This window comes from Tinamus guttatus, unplaced genomic scaffold (assembly GCF_059628265.1).
Source record: "Tinamus guttatus ecotype Peru unplaced genomic scaffold, ASM5962826v1 Tinamus_guttatus_pri_ptg000055l, whole genome shotgun sequence".
NCBI lineage: Eukaryota > Metazoa > Chordata > Aves > Tinamiformes > Tinamidae > Tinamus > Tinamus guttatus.
In genome coordinates, this window is record NW_028288589.1 from 1,180,664 (window position 1) to 1,206,207 (window position 25,544).

General features: G+C 39.7%; 1 long non-coding RNA gene across 1 annotated transcript; it reads left to right on the top strand.

Annotated features, from left to right (window-relative positions):
* Positions 1 to 21,821: 21,821 nt before the first annotated feature.
* LOC148595845 (uncharacterized) lies at positions 21,822 to 25,260 on the top strand. The gene is made up of 2 exons (XR_015914406.1): positions 21,822 to 22,167; positions 25,154 to 25,260. It is a non-coding gene; the product is annotated as an uncharacterized LOC148595845 (long non-coding RNA).
* Positions 25,261 to 25,544: the final 284 nt, after the last annotated feature.

Below are 25,544 nucleotides of genomic sequence, written 5' to 3' on the forward strand. Positions count from 1 at the left end.
TAGAAATACTATCACATGAGAAGAGACAAGAAGAGCAGATCTGTACTAGCTTTACACTTGAAAACTCCAAAACACTAATTTTACAGAGGAGAGAAGCGATCTGCTTATAGGAGTGAGAGATGCTGTTAAGCAAATGGACAATTTGGTAAAATAAAGCTGATTATAAGCATCATCAATACCTCTAGGGTGGAAATTAGATTTCCAGACACCAAAGAAGTGAAACTCTGGAAAAGCATTTCAGGAAGAGCACTAGAACACAACAAATCTAGCTAGCTTAAAGATGGAACTTGATAAAGTTATAAAAGACACTATATGATATGCTTGTCTATGATAAAAGGTGACTTGGACCCATTGATCCAAACAATCCCTTCCAACCTTATGTTCTTTCTCTTTACACTTTTTCTGTCCTGACAGACAAAATAGCAGCCTGCAAGTATATATAACTTTATCAAAAGGAACCGAAAGCATAAGTCAAAGGTGCCTTGAGGCAGTTTTAACTTGAGCAACTAACTTTTGAAGGGCCCAGATCTTCTCTTGTGGTTGTGGAATTCTTGCTGACATCATTAGGAGGCCCATGTGTGGACAGATTGCTGAATATGAAGTGGAAATTGGCAGAATGGATCAGAGAGGAGAATTTAGCCCTCAGCAAATCTCTTTGCGTCTTGCTGACCTTGGCAAAATCACAGCTATTTTTTTTCCAACTAAGATAAGATGCTTTTTAACCATCTTCTTCAGCAAATAAGGCACAAAGATGGGAACACTCCCCTTTAGAGACCTTCGATCTTCACATTGCTTGCACATATTTTGAAAGCATTTTCATCAAAGACTGAAAACAACAAAAAAAAACCCACGGATTCTATTCTTGGCTCTGGGTGACCTTAGATAAGATTTTTTTATGAGGTAAAATGTTAAAGGTGCCAACAATGTGAAATGTTCTATTTAACCATTAACAAGGAAGAACTGCTAGTGAATAATAGGCATAGATGATAACTTGGATAGTCTTGACCAAGAAAGTATGCCAGATTTAGAGGCTTGGGTGAGCTGTAGTGTCGGGACAGTGGACTTCAAGAGAGCAGACAAGGTCAGTGGGAATTGTTGTGCAGAATTCACCAGGAAGTGGCTGTGGAAGAAAGGCAAGTTGCTGATGAGAGCTGGCTGATTTTTAATCAAATCTTAACAAGAGCTCACGCATGAATGCTCCATTTGTGCAGACAGAAAAAAAAAAAAGAGGGACTACTTGGCTAAATGAGGAATTCTTTCTGAACCACAGAATCACAGAATGGAGGTTGGAAGGAACCTCTGGAGATCATCTTGTCCAACTCCCATGCTCCAGCAAGTTCACCTAGACCACATTTCACATGGTCACGTTGAGGTGGATTTTGAATATCTCCAGAGAAGGAGACTCCACAGCCTTTCTGGGCAGCCTGTTCCAGGGCTGTCACTCTCACAGTCTAGAAGCTTTTCTTCACATTCAGATGGAACTTCCTGGCCTTCAGTTTGTGACCAGGCCTCTTGTCCTGTTGCGGGACAACACTGAAAAGAGTAGCCCTGTTCAAGCAGGCTTAGAAATTGGAGAGATTCTGCAAGACAGTTGCTATAATGTCAGGGTGTTACAGCTCATAACCTGTGAGGAGGGTGTGAGGGAGCAAGTCTTCTCCACTTAGCAGGAGGCCAAGGAGAAGGCTAATATCAGCCCACATGTACTTGATAGACAGCTGCAAATATGACAGCAAAACACTATTCTCAGCCGTCAATAGATATAACAAGTGATTGCCATGACTTACAGCCTTGAAGGTTCAGATTAGATATTATTAAAACTTTCTCACTGGGAAGCCATGCAGGACCAGAACAGGAGCCCAGAGAAGCCATAAAATCTCTTTCCTTGGAGAATTTCAACACTTGGTTAGACAAAAATCATTTCTAAGCAGGAAATTTGTCAAAAATTGATATCACAAAATTAACCTCAGTTCACTAACAGCGAGTTATCCTGGCTTCCCTTTACAGTAGATAGAGAGATGCTATACTAGGCTGCAGTTTGTCTGACTTATTTTAGGCAACTACTGTAAACTACAGTGAATCTCTCCCACTTGTTTCAATTTCTTTATAATTCCTACAAAAGGAGTCATGGGTGGCTGTCCCCGGTGAAGATGCCTGCATTTAGTTGCATGCACCTTATCAAACAGAAACATTCCATCATTAGTAATTATAAATATATGTGTATATATTGAATTTAGGCAAAATATCAGTGAATTTTATGGGATAGGATTCCCAACATTTGCATTCTGACACTTTAAAGACTGGACAACTGCAATGGTCCAAAAGCATTCGGGCAAGCAGCCATGGAGATCTGTGGATGCACCATACACCAGCAATGCCACATGCTGTAAGAGCACAGGAACATGAGGACAGCCGTATACGAACTGGAACATGAGATGGGAACAATGTCCTCTGAAGGTCCTTTCCAACCTGCATCATTATTCTGGGATTCTGTTACTCAGGAATTTGTCTTTTTTGTTTGGTTGGTTTTTTGTTTCAGTGATTTGTATTTTAAGGCTCCACAATATGTCATGGGAACTTCTGCAACGTGATTACATGCTTTATGTAAAGTAAAACAAAGAATCAAACAAAGCAAAGAGAAACGGGACCTTCTGACTGTTTTAAGTTTGCCATCTGATCATTTCACTGGATGCCTGCTTTCTGGGCTCTCTGCTGCACAATATCAAAGGCTATACAGAATGTGTTAATATTACTGGCATTGACTGTAATGAGGAGAGCCAATTGGAAATAGTTTTCTTAACCAAGAAAAATGTTTAGCTTTCTAGATTGTTCTTGCATGAGACTGATAGAAAAAAAAAGAAAAAATGCCATCAATAACAACAGAAACAACGAACAAAGAAGTAACAGTTCCTCAAAACTAGTCTGGACGAACTACAGTAGCTTACTTAAAATTCAAATTTTATTTCAATATGTATTTTTAATACTATAATTTATACTTTCAAAAGATATTTCATATTTAAGCCTGAAACTTTGTTTTTAAGGATGTTGAAACTGGACAACATGGCACCACAAAACTGGAATCAGCAGCTTCTGGAAATGGGAACTCTGTTGAAGGCACAATGTTCTCATATAAATAAATTTAATTAAAAAAAAAAATCCAGAAATTGGCAGTCAGCGCTAGCATTAGAAGCATTAAGCATTAAAAATCTAGTACATTTCACTTCCAGATTGCATCCTGTTAAAGTCTTCCTATATTTTGTTTTACAGAAGATCAGTGAAAAATCAATGGAAAAAAAAGACTAAAAAAAATATTTGTCTCATGCAGATGAAAAATAGAAGAAACACAAATCCCTAATGAAGCTCTTACTACATGAGGAAAAGCCTTTTGGAGAAAGCACAGACTAACTGAGCGGAGAGCTGTGCAGCAGCCATCTACCGAGAAATGAAGTCAGCGATAATTATTTTAGGTTTTGTTGTTGTGCGATGGGTATGACTTCACCCAAGGAAGGAGGCAGCGGTGTCACTAGGTGGCACAGCTCTGACACATTTACAGGTCATTGCTCAGCACTAAGGATGGGTCCCTCAACATCACTCAGCTGTGTGTGATCTGTGGGTGTCTGAACTGCTTTTCGACTGCCGATGGGTAGAAGGTCCAAGCCGAGCTCTGTCTACTGATCTTGAAAATGACAGCAAAAAGTTGCATGATTTTTTTTTCACAAATGGTCTTTGAATCCAAACATAGCTGGTAGATAAAGGGAAATGGGTGTAGGATCTTGCAGACAGTTGCTTTCTTCATACAGTACTCAAGGATGGGCTTGGTAAATTTATCTCTTGGGTTGACATGGCTCAGGAACATCTATCTCTTCAGCAGCAGGGCACAATGCAAGGATGTCTCCCTTCCATTCTTGACTCCCAAACTTGTTTGAGGAGGTCACCATTTGCAGCTGAATCATTAGGGAGTCACCAGTGAAGTGTGAGACTCCATCACATACCAGCCTTGTTAGCTGCAAACCTCTCAAACTCCTCCCCATGTCAGGAAACAGAAGGATGGGAGATGGCCGCTGCTGCTGAAGACACCACTGTAGCTTCCAATTTCCCAATATTCCTGCTTGAGAAACAGCCTGAATACAATTTCAGCCACCTAAGTATTTTCATCCATTCCCACTGAGCTTGTGATAACAGTATATTTCTTGCACTCCCTACTGATATTTATTTCTTTATTTATTTTTCTTTCCCCGATGTCCTTCTCTTTTCTTGAGAAGTTTTCAAGAGGCCTGCTTGTTTCCCTTTCACACTGCTCTGGAATTATTAGACAAAGTCATAATAAACATTTCTTTAAAAGTTCAACATAGGGCAGATGAAATAGATGCCTTTCTATCACCACACCTGATTTGTCAATCTGTTGGTCACACTTTTAATATAAAGGGATAGATTTCTCAAGATTTTATCAAGGGCTAATGAATGATTAATAACAGGAATAAGTGTACAATGAATGTGAGACTTCTGAATTATAAATGGCTATAACCACACTAATATAGAATACTAGAGGGGATGGTATGCACACTATTTACCCACTGGGCATGGCAAAAATGCATTTATCTTTAATAAACATGATCTATTAATTAACAGCCGTCGTTTACTGTTGCCTTTAATATTGAGGTATTTCTATGGAAATCTGCAGTTACCTTCTAGAATCCTCTTACAGCAAGGAGATATTTCTCCCAAGTACTAACAGAGTTGTGGATAACAATTTTTATTTCCAGAAGCAAGGAAACCATTGTAGCTCTTTGGCTCTCAGCCAAGACTACCAGAACAACAGGAACTTTTCTTTTGTGAAAAGCTATGTTTTTGCTAAATAACTTTCCAGGAGATGGCTGGTAGATTTTAAGGAGCTGATGGCTCCAAGCTGCCAACTTATTTTTAAAGTTTCTTAATAACTAGTGCTTTGCTTGGGGCTGTTATCTAATTAACAGGGATTTATAAGGAAGATTCTCTGTGTAATGACTACCCTCATGGCCATTATGTGGTATTGAACCTGTGGTCTCCAGACCTGAGGGCATGAACAGATAAAACTTCACCTTCCAGTTCCAAGGAGAAAACAAATAGTGCCCGACTTAGGGGCATATATTCCCAATGCAGTGAGTGGAGGTGGTCTCCAAAGACCACATATTCTGAGTGTGGGAAACACCACTGGCACATGAAGGCATGCCCTTCTCTAGAGATTAGGAGCCAGTTCAGGGGTGCACATTAGATACCACCAACATATCTGACCTGGGTGCTTTCTACTCAAGGTAAAGATACTAATGAGAAAAGCTTGGCTTTTTGTCTTCCAATGGGAAGACCACTTTGGCCAACCTCAGTTTGATATTATTCAAACCATATCTCCTGTGACTGTGCTGTAACATCAAGGTCCTTAAAAAATCTTTCTAGAGGATACAAATCATCCAATCTTTTGAAAGTGAACAGTATAGAAAAACAAAGCACACCATGGAAGAAGTTCATCAATCTACACTTGAGTTTGTACTAGTTGATTCCCTACCTCTCTCTTTCATCCAAAAAGCCATAATCTAAAATGAATTTAAAGAACGGCACCTGAGAAAGTCTCACTTCTTTCCAAATGCTATAAAGGGAGTCTAGACAACTACCTTAAATCCAGATGTCTATATCGGACTTTTCTAAAGTTAGAGAAGATGTTGCTTAGAAAGAAATGAGACTTGACTCCATAATTGTTCGGCCCATGTATAGACAGTGTAAAGCAGAGGACCACAAATAATTTGTGGAGATCTAAAGGATACTCCCTACAAGCCAAATACTCTAACTATAGTCTGGTGTAGTCCAGTGTTGGTTGTGGGCACCAGCCATAAATCACTTGCATAGCCTTAAGCTACTACACAGGTTCATTTCTCTAATGCTGCTAATTCAGGGTTTGACACGAATGGGTAGTATGTGAATATTTCTTACTTCTGGGAAATCCGTAACTACATGAGAAAATTTTGGTTTAAGGAACAAAAGTGGAAACAGAAATCTCAAAATCGACCCCATTCCAAATCTCAGAAGGGTTTTTTTTAAAAAAAATAAAAAAGATTTTATTATAATTTAAATGTGCGCTATATATGCCTAACATACCACACTAAGTGTATGGGTGTGTGCGTGTTCGCACACATGCGTGAATGTACATACTAAATATTACGTACACACTCACAACTATAAGTATGTATACACATATATAAATTCGAGGCCAGAACCACCTTTTCCTTTTATGTGGATACAGCTTCAAGCGTAAGAGAGTTCCGGGCCACTCGCTCCCACTATTATCACAGTACAAATAATAAATATCAGCTATAACTGAGTCTTCCAGCTGTCTGAAAGGACTAATATCAGAACTTCCCTTTACTTAAAGATTCAAAGTAATTTTTGTTTTTGTCCTTTGTATACACACAAGGATTTGTTTTAATTCAGCTTTCTCCTGTAACTGGCTGACTCTTCATATTCTTCCCCACCTGTATTTTTCAGTGTTTTTTTTTTTTTTTTCCCTCTCTTAATCAAAATTAGAAAGAGATTGTGTGTGTCTCCTAAAAAAATAAATAAATAAATAAATAAAAATAAAGAGGGGCTTGGCTAAAAATAGCTCCCCAAGCCAGGATATATTACAGCAAACTGTTCTTGCCTCTGGATGTTAGTGGAGTTTCCTTTGTTGTCTTCTTTGATTGTTTCATTTATATGGCAGGTTAGACAACAACAGACTCCTGTTATTGCCTTTTCTCTGTGGTGATTTTTTTTTTCCTTTTTTTTTTTTTTTTCTGCAGCTCACAGCCCCTGAGGACAGTCACTCCCTAACCGCAGCTGGTGACAGGAGGAGGGTTTTTGTGCGTTCGATACTTAGAGCTGAAAGCTGACTGGTGAGAAGATTAACAGCAACGCTATTAAGAGGGATATGCTGCCCTCTCCGTCTTTAAATTGCTTGGGCCTTTAATAAAAGAAAGGGGGAGAGAGTAAGGGAGAAGAAGTCTTAACAGTGTAGCATCTTCTGCATGTTCCCAATCCATTTCTCCAGATGCTAAATTACTTTTTGTCCCTTCCCCCTTCTACACGCAGCCCCACTTTCTTTGCAAGTGCATGCGGGTGTCTAATGCTGCATCTCAGGGCCCAGAAAGGCCCTCGAGGGGCACTTGATGGTCCAAGAAAAGGGAAAGATGAGTGACCCAGGATTAGGCAGGAGTGTCTTGCTGTGAATTCAGATTTCTTAAGTCCTTGGGCTGTTTTCGAAAGTTTTTCCGGGAAACTTCATGTCGTTAACAGATTTCTGGCTGCCCATTAGTCTTCTAGTTAGTACTGTCAGAGCAGGAAATAAGGGTGAGCAGATTTAGGAGAGAAAAAGGAATAACTTAGAGACTAAAATTTTAAATGTTTTATTTATTTATTTATTTTTTTAAGGGAAGGTGAATCTATTCCTCTGGACAGTGGCTCCAAAGAATTGAAAGACAATATAGAAAAAAAGGTTGACAGTTATGACCCCAGACCTCACTGAATTTGCACAGAGCAGTAATCTGTGCTCCTGAATACTGGATCTAATTCTCTGCTCTGCTGATCCTTCATTTGCCTGAAAACAGTTGATAATCTAACAGTGATATATGTATATTTTGACTTGGCCAGACTCAGAAAACAGAAGTACTGATGTTTAGGAAATTTGGAAGAAGAGGAACTGATTCCCTGCTCTGCCTCAGGCTGAATGATTTCAGAGCTTCAATAGTATGTGAAGCCTAACACAAATTTAATCCCAGGGCATTTCTGTATTTTAGCCAATGAAATACCATGAAGATTTTTTAATAATAAGCAGTTCCAAGGCATGCTCCTGGGTACTGGCAGACCAGTTAGACTGTTAAATTTCTAGGCTTCCACCTCCTAGGTGTGACCCCCAAAATTCTCAAGCACAGTCTGGCAGTCTTGAGAACCTCCTCAGGAGGCAATCTAGTGGTGGTCATCCTAGTCTGGAGGAGAGGAAGGTTTTATAATCTTGACATGACCAGATCATGCTAGCTGGTCTTAGAGCACTGCTTAGACTATGAGTAAAATCATGGTCTGTAGTTCTCCTAAAGTTTTTCCATCTGTGTAAAAGGGGAGAACTCCACTCTTCTTCAAGGCAGTGCCATTAAAGGAAATGCCCTGAAGATTCTGAAGTGCCTGTGAAGGCCATGAATACCTTAATTTGTTGGGCCTGTTTTTCCTTTCTACCATGCTGGCAATGGAAAGAAGCCTTAGAGAAGGAACAAATATAATCCATTCTCACACCAGAAAAGTGTTTTCTGTTGATAGATTGGGATCATTAGTGTGAACAAGAATTAGGCCCATAAGGGGTAAGATTTTGGAGATTTAGATCTTGTCCTGGTAGTGAACATAAATCCTACTGTCTTCACATGGGTTCATCTTGTACTTACTGAATGCAAGACCCAGAAAAAGAGTTATCTGCAAAATCACACTTCAAATTCTCTAAATCTCTTTTGCATCCTGGATCCCTGTTGACTTCTGGAAGGTCATTTTGGTCAAGTTGGCAGTGCCAGCAAAGTTAGAAATGAAGCTCACTGTATGCAGGGAGGCCCTGGGATTGCTAATCCTCCCAATGGACATTATCAAGAATATGGAGAAAAAAGCCTGCAGGTGAGAGGGAAAATGCAGGCCACGTCTAACATCACCTCTCCTCTGTATCAATTAGACTTAATAACAACAGCAATTTGTAAGTGTAATTTTGCTCATATTTTCTGTTCTGCAGTGCTGTCCAGATTATGCTGTTCTGCTTAATTGTCCACGGGCACAACTGACTTTTTTTTTAATTCCAGCATAAGCCTTATTAAGAGCAACATGATTGATTATATTTCAGATGCTCAGGACTGGAATTGCTGCCTCTCTGCATATTGTCAGTTAAAATTTATTATTGATTAGGTCTTAGAACAGTTACCAGGAATGATTCTGAGCTTCTATTTGGTCATCTGTGTAACAGAATCATCAAAATAGGTCAGCTAGGTGTTTCCTCTTCTACAAGAAACACGATTTCCCTCTTTCATTTCTTATATATTTGTGAAATCTGTCCTTTAAGACTTTCAGTGATGTAGACCCCCCAGCTTCCCCAGGTAATCTTTTTTGTGTGTTTGTTTCAGGGGGAAGCACAGGGTGTGACTATCTAACCTACATCCCCTTGCAAACTTTAGGGCACAATTTCTTTCTCTTTCCCGTCGGAAGGGGGGGTATCATATTTCCTACTTAGACTACAGGTTAAAATTTGCCAGAGATCTGTATTACACACAGGCCATTCCCAATTTTCTACACCAATATTATTTTAAAACAAACTGCATTTTTATAAATTATAAAAATATTTTCTTCCTAAAATCAGTGGTTTTGAAGTCCATTAATTTTTAATGTTATTCTATTTTAAGAATATTTCTACCTTATAAGTTTCAATTAAAGTACATTTATTTTGTTTCCCTTCTTTTTGTTGCTTTAAGGATAGTTGGAAAACAGGAAGACTCCTATACTTATTTGTATACTGACATTTGTCCACACACTCACACACAATAAATAAATAAACAAACAAACAAACAATAAATAAAAAGATTTCAGAAATGGAAATTTCAAAGGGGATATTCCAGCCCTTTCTCTTTTCTTGCTAGCTTTACTACAGATCAGTGCTCAGTCACACTCCAGCCCTGCAAGTACTGACAAATAGGCTTGGTTTCAAAAAGGATGGAGATCTTGTGTCTTGAAGTAGATGACTCTCAGATATGCAACAAAGTATATTCAAAAGGCTGAAAAGGATCAAAAACCCGAGTAGTTATATACTGGCATTCCTTCAGGAACAAACTTTATCATCTTCACTTCTATCTAGTAAGTGCTTTGCTCAGCAAAAATATTACAGGTATTCTAGTCAAGTCTGGTCTCATCACTGTTCATTTGAAAGCCTTCCAGTAGTGCTTAATGCAATATGAATAACATCAATCAATCCTTGTTCTCTCAACACTCCTTTGTGGGCAGAAGCGTGAGTGTGGGGTGTGTTTTGTTTTGTAATTTTTCAGACACACAGCACACGTGCACATAGATAACAGCCTCTGTTAGAGAATACAAAGTCAGAGAAATGTGCTGATGGTTTGAGTGGAAGGCAGTGAAGTTTAGGGAGATCTCATGTACTCTGGGGGCTTTATTACAGAGCTTGAGATTTCACCCCCTAAGCTTTGTTTCTCACAGACTACCCATCAAGTTTAAGGATAGAGCAAAGACAAGTTTTTATGTACAGTGATTGAAAGTGGAACACACTGACATTAGGAATTAAATCAACGCGGTCAGTGCACTGCCTACAACTCTGCTGTCCCATTTTCCTGCTGGCAGAACCTCACTTAAAAGAAGGGAACATCAATGAACTTTGCAGAGCATTTTGTAAACCACAAACACCCTATCAGGGACTGCCTTGTGAAGTGTTATCACAAATGGGCCGATATTCAGCACTTTTTCAACTTTATCCTCTTTATTTCCTAGCTTGGGTGCCTCATTTTACTGTATAGTAAAATTTACTGTATATTCTTTTACTGTATAGTGAGTGTGAAAGGGAAGTGGCATACAGCACTGTTTCTATTTATATCAGAAAGATGTCTATTTATAAGAGAAATCAGAATAAAATAATACTTTAATTTTAATGATGCCTGTTTTCTCCCAAACCTGGTCCCACATTTCCAGTAGGAGCAAACGTGTCACCACCCCACTGCTGTTACTAGTAATAATGACCACTATAATGTTGTTCTAGTCCTGATCCAGGAGCCAAGTAATTGCTAAATTCCGCCCCAGGACAAGCAGCAATATGAAAGTCCATATCCTGGGAAGACAGCCTCCTCTCAGGACCAAAATCAGAGGGAAATGGAGAACATAAAAAGAGACCACCTAAGTCACTGAGTTTACTCTTCTGGAGCCATAGGCAGCTACATAGACAGCTCGTGAAGCAAAATGGCCCACAAATCGTTCTGTCTACTTCACAGACACAAAACAGTCTGCAGAAAGCCTACAACTATAACTTTCTACAGACAGAAAGCAGGAGAATGACGTGATGGATGCCCTGAAGATCCCTCCAGGAGCACTGGTTCCTTAGCAGAGGTTTACCACAACACTGAATGTCAGAGAGGGGCCCTGCCAGCAATAGTGTCACATACATTCCTCATTCACAGATGTGGACACATCCAGCAACCATATGAAGAGCCATGTCCAAACTCCATCATCTAGCCTATGCCCTCATAAATCTGCAAAGGTTTAAGGTACCTGAGTGCACTGTTCTGTTACTGCGTGCTGGAATTTCATCCTTGATGATGAATATATTGATAGACCACTCTAGAGTGCACTTGTGACAAATGGTTTTTGGGCCTTGTGTGTCTGCATGATCTTTTGCATCCCCTGAAGCAATATCTAATGAGGGGTTCTGGTGGCTTATGATCAATCCACTCTCATAAGGAGAGAGATCTTACGGGAATTGTTGGTTTGGTTCTGCATCCCATGTGAAAGGAAGAGGAGAACTCTTGTCCTACCATGGATTCAAAAATTGAACAACACTAAACACAGGACAAGCCAGGGAGGGGAAAACCTATTCAGGTCTCAGAGGGAATTTCCAGGGTACACTGCTTCCTTTGTTAGATACTGGAATATCACCCCTCAGCATCACCTTTCTATCTGTGCCTTAAATTACAGTCTGGCCATAATGACACTGCAGCAAGTTTATATTCTTAAAGTATCATATATTGTTAGCAAAAAGAAGATCAATACCACATCTTTAAAAAATGAAGGGAGAGACAGGAGAATGGAATCTCCTGTCAAAGTCGCTTTTCAGAGGTCTCAGCAGAACCTGATGAAGCCCAGCCTGCTTTAAATGACAAAAGTTGGGAGCGCTATCAGCCAGAAACACACTCTTCACACCAGGAGCCAGATTCAAGCCTCTTCCCCTCTTTCTCACTGCAGAGCCTTTGTCCTCTTGCCAGAAGCCTGCCCGCAGGCAACGTCCCGCTTTCTAATAAAGCAACTCCTTTGTCAATGACACTAATGATTATCTCCTACAGCTGCCCGTGGTGTTGCATTTTGTAACACAATTTGGCCGCCTTTGGCCCCGGTTAGTTCTATTTAACGTACTGCAGGGGGTTCACTGTTTGATCTCTAATTGATATAATTGACTGGGAATAATCAGGGGCGGCTTTATAGATTTTTATTGATAGCTAATTTTCCTTCATCCATTGTTTAATTTGATAAGACTATAACCTAATTTATTGCTACTCTGATAGGGATCCATTACCCTTTTGACAAATGCTTCTGGGGCCCACTTGTCAGCAACTGATTTGAAAGAGCTGTTAAGCCTACAGAGCCCATCATTAGTTAATGGCAGTTTAGAAAGCTAATGGCATTATAAATTAAGATCAATAAGTACATGGAAATTACAGTTGTTCAGCAAGACACCACTGTATTATTAAACAAACATAATCCTGTACCTTTGCTTAATGCACACACAGGGAGGTTCTGAGTGAGTTTGAGAGCTGAATAAAGCCAGATGATTAGCAAAGGAAGAGCCCTTCTCCTGCGCTGGAATTGCCAGACTAATTCCTAAAGGATCTTTGAAGGAAAAGAAAGAAACCAGCACCGTTTTATTTTGCTGTATAAGCAACCCAAGGTCTCAGAATAGCCTCACATAAAGCAATACACATCTATCTTCCTAGGGTTTTGATCTGCTCCAAAAACACTTTCAAATGCACAATAGAAAATCAGCAAAGCAGAGGCTCCTGGATTTTTCCCAGTGACAACGAAAAGCAAACATGGTATCTCTAGATAGTTTCACATTGCTGCTTCTTAATTCCTCACGAAGCTTGAGTGGCACCAAGTGATGTTTGATCATGTTGGGCCTACACAGGCTGGTGTGTATGTTGAGATTTTTCCTGAGGAAGCATTGTGATCTAATGGATTGGCCAAAATGCAGGATTTCAGAAAGCCTGCAGTCCTCTTTGGCTTCACCACTGATTGGGCATACGGCGCTGAGCAAACAACTTCCTCTACTGTGTCCTTTTGCAAGGTCAGTCTGTGTCAGCCACTGCGATTGAGTGTGAGGCCTTTAGGAGAAAGGATTTCTGATTCTGTGTTTAGTACAGACAAGCTTCACCCACAGTCATGCTCTCTAGAGCCTGATTTAATATAAATAACCAGGCCTGAAGTGAGTATGGAACAGAAAGGGAAAAAGGGAGAACAGTAACAAGTCCAGCTGCAACCTAAGGTCTGGATCGCTTGTAGAAGATAGTTATTCAACACAGGGGTATTTGATCCTCTACTAAATCAGTCCCTGAATGACTGTAGTTTTTTATCACAGTATAGTCAGGTTAACTGGCAGCAGTTTTGCTTCTCTTAATATGTATGGTGTAAACAGTAGCAGTGTAGAAGAGACTCCTCACTTCTGGGACAGCTTCTGCCGTCTACTTTCAATCTGGAACTACAGGTCTGGCAGGGTGCTTGGGTATCTAAAGAGAGGTGGGTTGAATCTGATGATATCTGTAGCATGGCAATGAGCTCAGCTATAAGACCGTCTCCATCTAGAGTGTTTGGGTACACCATCAGCTGTCTTTCTTAGCATTTGAGCCAGTGGGAGCTGAAGTTCTGAAAGAGAAAGATAACACTACTTCACAACCCAGTCTGAGGCGCTTGCCTGGATTTAGCTTTAAAACTAAGATTAGTCTACACTAGTTTGTTGAGAATTCAGATATCTGCCTAATATCTCCCAGCCTTGGAAAACTGAAAACACTTGGTCATAATAGTGTTTGTGGGATGCAATCCACATTTGTAAATCTGAGATCGCTTTTCAAGTCAGTCCAGTTCTAATGATGGGAGCCCTTCACCTGATTTGCCCCAGAGCAGATAAGAAAAGAAATCGGCTCCCTACCTTGAGTATGGACCAATGCCTCCCTTGCTCTCATTCCAACCCTCTTCAAGAATAGCTGGTAGGTAAATCTTAAAGATCCAGTTACTAACTCCTGACGTACTGAAGTCTGACTGCATAATTTCATTTTTAGGACAATCAAGATAAGAGAAACTACTAAACTTGTCAACAGCTTGTCCGTATTGACAGGATATTTGGCTGATTTACTGATAATCAGCTTATTGGTTAGAAAGACTATTGGGAATTTTAGTTGTTTACTTAATGGAATAACAGCTCTTTAGTCAGAAGTGATTTATAGAGGCCATATTCCTAGCAATAGGGATGAAATAATTTGTATTCTGATTGTCTCTTGATTACTGTGTGTGAATTAATGTTGTACTACATAAAAATGTTGACCTGGGAATACAATTTATTTCTCACTTTGAGATTCAGCTTACGTAACTTAAATATCTCAAAGCTGAATATCTAAGTGTGAACTCTAAATTATTTTTTGAGGAAGAAAGAAAACAGAGGCAATACCTATATTAACATGTAGTATGGACAAAAGGGATTTAAGATGCAGAGTGAAACTGAGGTTTTGACATCCACACTGTAGCCATTTCAGATATATTTCTCTATGGTCTAGCACAGTTTTTGTCCTACCCACTTAATTCCCATCAATGACTATGAAACAGTGGATGCAGTTCTATAACTTATCTCCTGTTTAATTTAATTTGAAAGGAATCCAGTCTGTGCAATCTGAGACCAAATGAGCTATTGAATCATGATGAACTAAAGTGCACTGTGTGGAGATGATCAAGACAGTCCTGTCAAAAGTGCACTCCAAATTCCCGCGATAAAATATTGATCTATATTGTTATTTTGGGCACCTTCAGCTGGTCATCTAAAATTCAAAATTATTGCTTCATGTTGACTATAGAAAAAACCTAGATAACTGGATCAGGCTTATGATGTAATTCTTTAACATCTGTATTATAGCATAAAGAAGTCAGTGATGTCCAAATCCACCCAGGGGTCTTATTGGCCAAAGAACCATCAAAATCATGTAGCAACATACAGATGTGTTCTTAATAATAGATGTGCAAGACAGAGCTGAAATAAGTGATGAAACATAAAATTTAAAAAGCCTCAATCATAAAGTAGACCTGGAATATGTGGAATATTTGTGTGGGCATATTTATTTTTGGCTGTAAATAGATGCAATTCTATTGAATCTAAGAGTTTTAAGCATGCTGAGAATCCAACCACTGGTCCTGAAAGCTGTTCTTCAAAAAAACAGCACCTTCATAGCAGAATTTGTTCCTGCGTGGACTTAAGAGAATCTAACTGAACAAAATGGAAATATTAACCCCAATCTTACTCTCCTCTTTTGCCTTTGCAATCAGGAGCAACTCTATCAAAGTCTTTGAATTTGCTACAGCTCTCAGCAAAACTCTGAAGTCCATTGAGGTTGATGGGCCAGATTATCTGTGAAGTGCAAAGAGACACTTATTACATAAATCGGATATTATTTAGTTGCTGCACACCAGTGACACTGTGCACCTTAAACACAGTCGCTGTTGTGGCCTAAAGGAGGCATATGGGGCAAAGCTATTTTGGAAGGTATAAAAATTGAGTTGTCTCATAATTTTCCTTGTATTAATTGCTCCTTTGTGCTTCACTATGAAGTGCAGCTATGGGATTCTGCTATCAGTTTAGGAACTACATATTCCTGTCCCTCTACTCTTACCTCCCCCCTGCAAAAAAAAATATATATATATATAGTCTCCCTTAGCTTTACTTGCACAAACTTTTCGGCTTAGAAACCTTTGAGACAAGGTCTGGATATTCACTTCTCCCAGTCAACATCACAGCAGTGAAATGCAAATCTGAGGAACCTCCATCCTCTTACACTACTTCTGGACCCAAGACAAGAACTATGGCCCCAAGACAGTAAAAATCTGTCTATCTACACCCTAATGAAACAGAGCCAAGTCCAGAGCCACAGGGTAAAGCAGAGGATGGTGATGGAGGGAGGAACTGAACTGTCTGCTTACTTGAAATAAAGCAGGCAAGATTACGAGACTCATGTACAATTCTCCACGGTCCCTAAAGTCTCTAGCGGAAAGGTAGAAATGAACTAATTTATTAGTAAAATCACATCAGGGGCAGTAATTTCATGTTAGTGAATTTACATGTAATAACATTAGATTTCCAGCCTTCCATATCAGCACACTGTGGCCCTCCTGGATGATGAATGAGCTGCCTAAAGAAAGATGATGGTTTGATTGTTTTCACAGTGAACGGATCAGCATTTTAATTTCTTGCCTCTGTGTTTATTGCTTATTTGGCCCCTTGCTCAGCTTGTAAAAACTTGGCTAAATGGAAATGAATAAATGTAATTACTGCGGGTGACAGTGGTAATCTGTGTGGGTTTTTCATATTGCCTTTGCCAACGTTAATCTAATCACTAGAGAATATGTGTCACTGCACAAATACACTGACAGAAAGCAGAGTCCTCCGTCAGTGCCAAAGATACGGAGGCTGGAAGGAGTTCCTGCTGGTGGGGGTCTGCTGCTGAGGCAGACGTAAGGACACTGGCCTATAGGTGATGCATATTTATCCTTTATGCACTATAGAAGCGTGCCTGGGAGAAAAAGAGGGAAGAGGTGCAAACTGGCATTAGAACTGATTGCATTTTTTTTTCTGTTATAGGAATCTACCAAAGCAGTGCATTATCCCCCTTCAGATCTCTCCAAGAGGCTTGAAAAACGTCTGGGTGTATTCTGATTGCTCCTCAGAAGGTATCTGCCCTCTACTCCTCTTCCCCTGATCTCTGCTGGGCACAAGCCAATCTTTTGGTGCACATCAAAATTACAGATATATTGCCCAGTGTTTTGCTGGTAAGTCTTCTGAACAAACAGATCCACTGCCCAGCAAAGTGCTGTATGTCTGTTTGTTTGTGGAGGTGTCATCTCCGTGTTGTTATAGGGCAGCAAAGACTCAGAGTGATTAATTGTTTTTCCAAATATCAAATAATGGATGGGATCCAGGTCCTGACGTAGCCAACTCTGTTTAAATGCTTAGATGTATAGATGTAAAATTATGTGATCCATCCAAGTCAATGGAAATGGTGGGTGGATTCCGTCGCATAAGGATAGTCACTTAGTGCCTTTTAATATGTCCAAAGGATAACCCCTTGGGGCTGGCAGCTATGACACAGGGCTTGAGGGACATTTCTGCCCTTCTAGTGAGACAGCTAAAGGTCTTGAAGGACACCCCAAAGCTAAAATAATAATAGACTCCTACGCATTAACAACAGAGACTAGAGGGCTATTCTGGTAGATGAGTACATGTCTATCTAGCTGAATATCTCTCTCAACTCCATAGTCTGGCTCTCTTTTGAGTATAACGAGCGCATGAGCACATTAGGAGTCCCTTTCTCAGGCTCTTGGAGATACTCTCAGGTACTACGGAGAGCTTCTAGCTGACAGTCCAAAAGAGTTTGTGCTGTTGTAATTTCATCCCCCTGTTGGGGATCCACCCATGTTGGGGATCCACATATTGGATGTGCTGGGCAGTCTCAAATGGCACTGGAAGCCTAGGTTTGTGCAACTTAGTTGTACGCTTGGTGAACTTCTCTGGAATTCATTGTTTTGTGTATCTGGAGCTGAATCATGCCTAAGAAAGCAGTACTAAAACAGAGATACAAATTAAAAAAAAAAAAAAAGAAAGAAAGAAAAGAAAAAAAAGATGCCCTGATTCCCAGCTGTGAATCCCAACTGTGAAATCATCTTTTTTTTTTTCTCTCTTATGAAGCTGATTGCCATTTTTTCTTTATTCTGAGCCTCCTAAGTTGATTTCAGTTATTTTAAGGAGGAAAAAAAAAAAAAAAGTAGATCAGTAGATGATAAACAGGAAAGATCTGTTGAGGCAGAACTTAATAAGGCTGAGGATAGTGTCTATATCCACTTGAAACATCAACTGTACACAGCTCATATATATTGAAAGGTACATTCAGGAGCATGTGAGGACTCATGCACTTGTGCATGTTCGAGCTGGTGTATAAAGGCATCAGGAGCTCTGCCTTCAATAGTTTTTGGGGAATCTCTAATTCTTCAGCTTAATAATTGTGATAAATCTTTAAAAAGGATTAAAGGATAAAAAATAGTTGGAAGCAGTATTTGCAGGGTAGTTGTGCATGTCTCTTAGGAATGGTATTCGCCAGCTGACAGTAATTCTTTGTTACCATTAGGCATTCAAGTCTCTTTGGGGGAGTCACTCCTGAGCAAGAAGTCAGAGGAGGAGAACATTAAGCCTGTGACCCTTTCATAAATCGCTCTTTTAATTGTTTTAATATCTTACAGATATTGCAAAGGGAAAATGAAAAGGACTGAAGAAGATTCCACAGTAACTCATGTCTAGATGGTAAATCCCAAGCTAAGAAGTGCTGAACTTCTTGAGCTAAAAGGTTAGCATCTTTGGTTGAGTACTACTTTGGTTGAGTTCTATCTGTTGTAGGACTATATATGCTCTGACCCATTTCATATCTGAGTAAAAAGCAGCTGAACAACCAAAGAGTGCTTTCATTTGTGGTCATTTTTAAATGATATGCTGTGTATCTATAGCAGAGGCACACGGTTGCTATAGTACAATTGCTTCCATGGAAAGCAGAAAGACACAATGATGTTCATCGATATTTCATACATTCCAGTCAGGATTTATGATGAAAATCAGAAAAGAAACAGTACTGGTCACATGAGTGAGCTCCAAAAACATTCAGGAAGCCTCAGAAAGTCTCATGTTCCTCTTTTCATCACTGCAGATAATGATGATGTCCTTAGCATTGCTGAAGAGACATGTGAAACGTTGGCACATGACCAGAGAGATTATTATTCAATAAAGACATGAAGAGATAGAGAAATATGGAACTTATTGCAGTGTCAATTTAAGATCCATCTCTAATATTTACAACTCACTATCCCTCACTATATCTATTTTCTGAATCAATTACAAACATATCCAAGTACACAAAGCACATACCAAGTAATTCCCCATTCTAGACTTGGAAAACCAAGATACAAAGGTTGCATTTCTATTAGTAAATTAAACAGTACCAGAGGACACCCTGCTCATGAGATTTTGACACAGGGTGTGCCCCTGCAATTAAACTTCCTTAGCCTCCAAACCTGTATTGTCACGTCCACATCTTTCCAGTGGTGGCCACTGACAGAACTAGAGGTAATGGCCACAAACTGAAGCACCAAAAGTTCCACAGGAACTTAAGGAAAAATTTTTTAACAGTGAGGGTGCCAGAGCACTGGAACAGGCTGCCCAGAGAGGTTGTGGAGTCTCCTTCTCTGGAGATCTTCAAACCCGCTTGGACGCAGTCCTGTGCCACGTGCTCTAGGTGACCCTGTGTGTGCAGGGGGGTTGGACTAGATGATCCCTAGAGGTCCCTTCCAACCTTAAGCATTCTATGATTCTATGATTCTATGATCCAAGCTGTCCACTATGAATAGTACATAGTTGAAGTTAACTCCCAAAATACAGACAGGAATTAACTAGGAAAGGATTCAGTTCATATGTCTAAACCATGCTGGCAATGAAGTACCAGCACCCTACTGACGTCAGCTGAAGGTACTGAGACAGGGGCAGTGAAGGATGTTTGCTGATGCAAGAGAAGATCAATAATTATTGTAGGATTTCAACTTCAAATATTCATGAAGCATTTTAACCATGAGAATATTTCCCTGCATCAACATTGAGCCCTGCACTTCCCTGTTGCACCTGAGTTGTACAACCTTGTATCTCTTGACCATTCTTCCTAAGCATGCGTGTGCTTCCATTGCTCTCTTGATTTATTTTCCCTAGGGCAACATGGGCTAGATGAGGCTCTGTGTAGGACAGCAGGACCACATCTTGGATCCTTCACTGCTTGTATTTAGATTTCCAGGCTCTATTCTGCACTCCCCAATGCTTCTGGGGACAGGGTCAGTGTGGACAGGGCCAGATGTCCACATGTTTGTCAGATGTGCAGCTCTGCTCAGGATCACTCTCCATAACTCCCAGAAGCTAGATTGCAACTTAAACTCTTCCCCAATTCCTCCATGGTGCCTCTTATACTCATTTGGATTTCTTTGACTTACTTAGGCTCTTTTGTACTTACTTCTGGCTATTCTACACACAGTTTATGCACCAATTTAACTAAATCAGTTTAGAAACCAATTTAGTTAAATCAGTACAAACCCCTTGGGTAGATCCAGATGGAGAATACCTTTAATTGATTTAATATGAGTCGAGGTTTTTTTAGTCAATATGCCCAATTTCTTATTGATGTGTATCAGAAATACCTCAAGATCAGCACGAACAGTGTCTCTCACTTCTGTGAAAAGGGGAATTTCCTCCTGACCTTTTGAGTCCATACATGTTCTCAAAGTATTTGCATAAAGTTTTGCCTTTCTCTTTTCCTCCTCTTCCTCCCACCCACAGTGAGTAGCTGTCTTCCATGCTTAAAATAAGGAGCTTAATATAATGAATAGTTTGAATGGATAAGGGGAGCAGAGGACTCTGGAGCAGTGCAATAGATAGATAGAAAACCAACAGCACAAATACAGTGCAGCTTGCTCGTGACTGGAAGCTATAACTATTCCAGACCTGAATTAGAAAGGGCTCAAAAATGAATCCATTTTGCATTTGCACATTTTATCAACAATTACATTAGCCAGGCTCAGAAAAAAAGAAAGCCTAGGAGTGAATGTGCAACAGGACTGAGATCCTTACTGGACATTCCTCTTGAGCAAAGGCTAAGGGAAACTGGAGTGGGAAAGAAATCCACCACACTACCAACATCTCTTTGGTGGACCATCTGTGTATCTTGTGCATCATCCTCCATGGACACTGCATTATTGTTTATGCAGGGACAGACAGGAAAAGAAATCCAAACTAATGGAAAGCGGGAAATTTAAATTACATTCAGTCAGGCATAATGCTAAAGGAGCTATAATTCCGTCTTGCTTCTCCAATGTTAACTTGAATGAAGCAAAACTGAATTAAAGCCCCTTTAATTCTGAATGAGAGAGTCCACACGGCGTTTTAATTTAGTTGAACTAATCCACTTCAAAAATTAATTCAGATTAATTTTCCTCAGTATCCCTGAGCAGATCTGCAAAGCTGCCTGAGGGAGTTGGGAGCAATTTCTCTGTATAGGGAAATTGAATGAAATAGGCTCCAGTCCAATGGCAACTCCACAATAGTGCCTTGTGTGAGCACTGTTATTCCAGTATTAAATAGAGAATCATTTCAGATTATCTGTTGTGCTTTATGTCCTCACCCTGCCTTCCTTCACAATAATTTCCTTAATCCCAGTGACATGAGAATTGAGCCATGAGGTTTCTAAATCCTGCACTAACTTCACATTCACAAAATTAAATGAGAACATGGAATAGCAATTTAGGGTCTAGTTATTTTTATAGGAAGCATTCCTTCCAAAAGGAAAATAAACATGATCTTTCTGCCTTCCCCCTACTTTGAAGTGTTTTGGATTTCAAAACTTCTGAACCCCTGCAAAGCAGCCAGACTCAAGCTGAATCTCTTCAGTCTAACTTACATTGAACTAGAAGTAGTGAGACAAACATGAGTAAAAACAGGAATCAAATTGAATTTTAAAGGTACAACAATATGGTTTACTGCCAGCACAGTAGAAAGTTTGGATTTTTTTTCAAACTAATTATCTTACTTTGTATATGTATAAACTGGACTTCAGTGAAAAATCTTGTAGCAGATTTTTGTTTCAATTGCATTTCTTCTTTTAATATTATTATTCCCCAGGTAAAAAATAAAGGATCTTTGGAAATGCACTTTCTGTGCTTTTTTTTTTTTTTTTGCATGTCATTTTTATAGCAGATTTTTTGGCTTTATTTTCATCAGGATATAAAGCAATAAATTATTTTTTGACAAGCTAAGCTATTTAACTTGTTTAGGTTAAATTTTGACAATGACTTAAAAAAATATAAAGCAAATAAAAAAAAAGATGCTCAGCATTTTGTACTAACACAGACTGCAACTCGTTGAACTCATGACAGCATTTTCACTTTGAGGCAGCCAGTCTCAGAAAATCAATAATAATGCAGTAGCTTATTGCAGAAGAAATCACTGGCACAAAACAGACTTTTTGCCACTGGGAAACAAATTTTACCTCTGAACTTCTCCTCCAAAATGAATGATTTTAGGCCATCCTAATCAATGATCACGTGAAGGTATTTCTTGCATACATTTTCTTCACTATTCCTTTGTCTTAGCATCTTTATTTCAGGTTGTGCAGCACATGAGCATATTTAAAAGTATGTAGCTTTTGGATGCCTCTTGCAATTGCTTTGCAGGAGAAAAAGCAAATCTGCTTATGTCATCTGGAGGGCAGGTTGGGAAAGAGACTATACAGTGAGGAGCCTGTTACAGCAAATAAACTGATATTAGAGTATAAGTTCTTATCTGTTCCTTACCTCTTTTTGAGACCTGGCTATTAAGACAGCAGATGGAAAATTTTTGTTGAACGTCCTGTTGGTGGCAGCAGTCACAGTACATTTAATGTAAAAGCAAATGTAAGAGTCTGTTGTGGCCAGGTAAAGCTCTAACCTGTCCCATTGAGCAGCACAGTGAGCTCAGGCGATGCTCTCTAAAAGCTGATGGCTCCACAGCAGCTTCAATGCTTAAGTGTGTGCAGAAAATCAAGGAAATAAAGGGGAAAAAGTCAAAATTTGTGTCACGGGAGCTTTGCAAGGTGAGGCTCTGTGTGAATGCCAGAGGAGATGTGGAGGGAAGGTAAAGTTGCAAAACCAGTGTGCTCTGGGTGAAGTGGTGGTGGGGAGCTGGGGAGGGAGGAAGGGCATTTTTAGCTCTCATTTTTTATTCTTTTCCATGCAGGACACACAGAGCATAAGCAAAACCTATTTGCATCCTTGAGAGAGCCTATTTCTTTGTGAGGGTTTACTTCTTGTTGCTAGTCCAGAACCAACAATTTTCAAACCTTTTGATTGATTACAGGTGCTTCTGTTTCTCCTTTTCTCTCAAGAGAGTCTTATTTTTTTTAAATATGTTGTCGAGATTTGCTCTGAACATGAAGACTTTTTGAATTTAATGGGCATATGACATACTTAAAGCTGCTCTTTGCCTTGAGTTGAATTGCCTGTGCTTGTCCATGGCACAGGGAATGGGAAGTCGGGACATGGAGGAAGAAGCCTTGATTAAAAGCAAACAAGAAAGTCTTTTTATATCCTTTTCGGTAAAATGGTTATTTTTTTTAATCAAAAAATCAAAAATAAAGTATTATTGCACTTAGGTTATCAACTGAAAATAATCATGTTAATGTTCCGAGGGATCTAGGATTTACCTAACTCATTACTGGGGGCTGACCTAGCAAGTATAAAGAAAGATTTTCCAAGAAAAGCATCTATTTCTCAGTGTCATTCATGTTTATTAAAACTTCAAATTTCCTTTCAGAGAAGAAAGTAAGTTTAATTGTACATTTTCATTTGATCTGCCTCATCATTTCCTGAGAGAAAGTTATCATATAAAGAATATAATGTAATATAAAGAATACTTTATATTAACTTGGAGGCATAGAGGAGGGCCACATCAGGAACCAGATTAGGTGCAATGACAGAAAGGAAGCTTTTTGCAGCTCTGTTCATGCAGTGTCAGGCAGCAGGAATGGCATGGCTGCCTGTGGAGTTGGCAGAGGAGAGTAAATCAGCCCTGGGCAGCCTTTAACAGTAAAAATGCAGCCATTCAGGAGATTTTCCATATGCCATACAGTCAACACTTCTATGGAGGTGGATCTCTGGAGCAATTGGTGCTTTGGACTGCCAAGGTCACTAGGTTTGCGCACTCCATGTCGGTTTGCCTAGGGACTCTGCTTTGTTTCCATAAGGCTGTGAACATATGTGCTTGTCTTTCTGTTACTATCACAGGAGATTTGAGCTTTCATGAAGGGAGATGTGAGATGTCTCCCTTGGAGGAGGAAAGGAGGGGACACTTTAAAGTGTAGGGGTAGATTAGTAGAAAAGGGTAGATTAGTGAGAAGCTGCAATAAAGATGAGATGAGAGATACCCAAGCAGCTTTAGTGAAAAGCTGAGCTACTCATAAGTGCTGTGTGACCATATGGGAGATATCTCACTGTCTTCCTTAGAGTTGGTGCTGTTAGTGAAGATTTCTTAAGTATAGCAAATCACTAGGGCTTCCAAGATGCTTCCTTCTCTCCTTTCTATCTGCTTTCTGAAGAGAGAAGAGAAAACTGCTAGTTTATAAATGGAAGAACAAAGAGGAACCTTTACAGCTTTCTGTAAAGTAAATGAAGTAATTTAGTGGTTAAACCTTCAAACTGCATACTCTCTAGTTCTTTCCCTATATCTCTTCTATACTTCAGGAAGCCAACTCATGGGCTGGGCCCTTCTATATGTTTACTTCATCCCATGGAGGATATACATGTATCTTAAGGTGGATCCCACCTACTCTGCTGCCACACAACACAAGGTTCAGATCCCATTGCAAGGACAGACTATTTGCAATGATAAAACCAGGCCCATCTCATCCATATGCATATGTGTGCGTGATTGTGGGGTTGGGAAGAATCTGGATCCAATCATCTGTAATATAGACATAACAATAGAGTTTGACTTAAAAGAAGTCATTCCATCACTGTGTGACCCATAACAACACCTACTAACTTAGAGACGTCTATTTTCCCATTTCCTCATGATTTATTGGGGTCATTCACTTTAAAAGAAGTCCAGTAATCCAGTTACAAATTTTCCTGGCATGAGGGGATGTTTCATCATCATCTCCTTGTTGAGACCTGGAGCTTTCCTGTCCAGTATTGAAGAGAGGTTGGAGGGAACGTGAACGAAGAGGGATTTTGTGAGAACAGAGAACCCTCTATTCCACGCACAATTTGAAATGGCCTTCTATACCATCTTAGGAGTTGGAGTGGACCTTGGTGCTTTATTATACTTCTGAAGAAACTTCCTACAGATCTATTAAAAAATTTCTAGTGCCAGCTTTTGCCTTGGAAGAAGGAATGGAGCACACGTGAGTTGCAGATCTTTCTGCTTAACAAGCACGCAGCACGAGCTGTGTAAACTCACTTTGCTTAAACAAACATTCTGGAAAGCAAAGAGTTTTCAACATTTTCAGGAAACCCCTTGTTTCCACCACTAGAGAGCAAATCTGGATTCTCTCCACTACAGACAGGAGCAAAGTTCCTTGGAGGAAAATGAGAAGAGAAAGAAACAAAACAGACAAACCTCAAAGCCCCCAAGGGAATGAATAGAAATAAACACACTCAATGGGGAAATCAGTGTTGATTCCTGCCATCAGGTTCTCACTTAGTTTGACCTCAGGAACAGCACTGACATGCACCAGAGGCCAGGGAGTAAAGGGAGAAAAAAAATATATAGGACACGTGACATATTGTGCAGCAGGGACAGTTGATGTGTTTTTAAAAGTCCTTCAAGTTGTTAACACCTTCAAGTCATTCTACTTAACTGCTACTTAGATATGTAATAGCAATGGAACTTTTCCCACTTTATTATGTCTGTAGCAAACCATGGGCTTAAAGAAGCATGCCTGTTTTTTTCT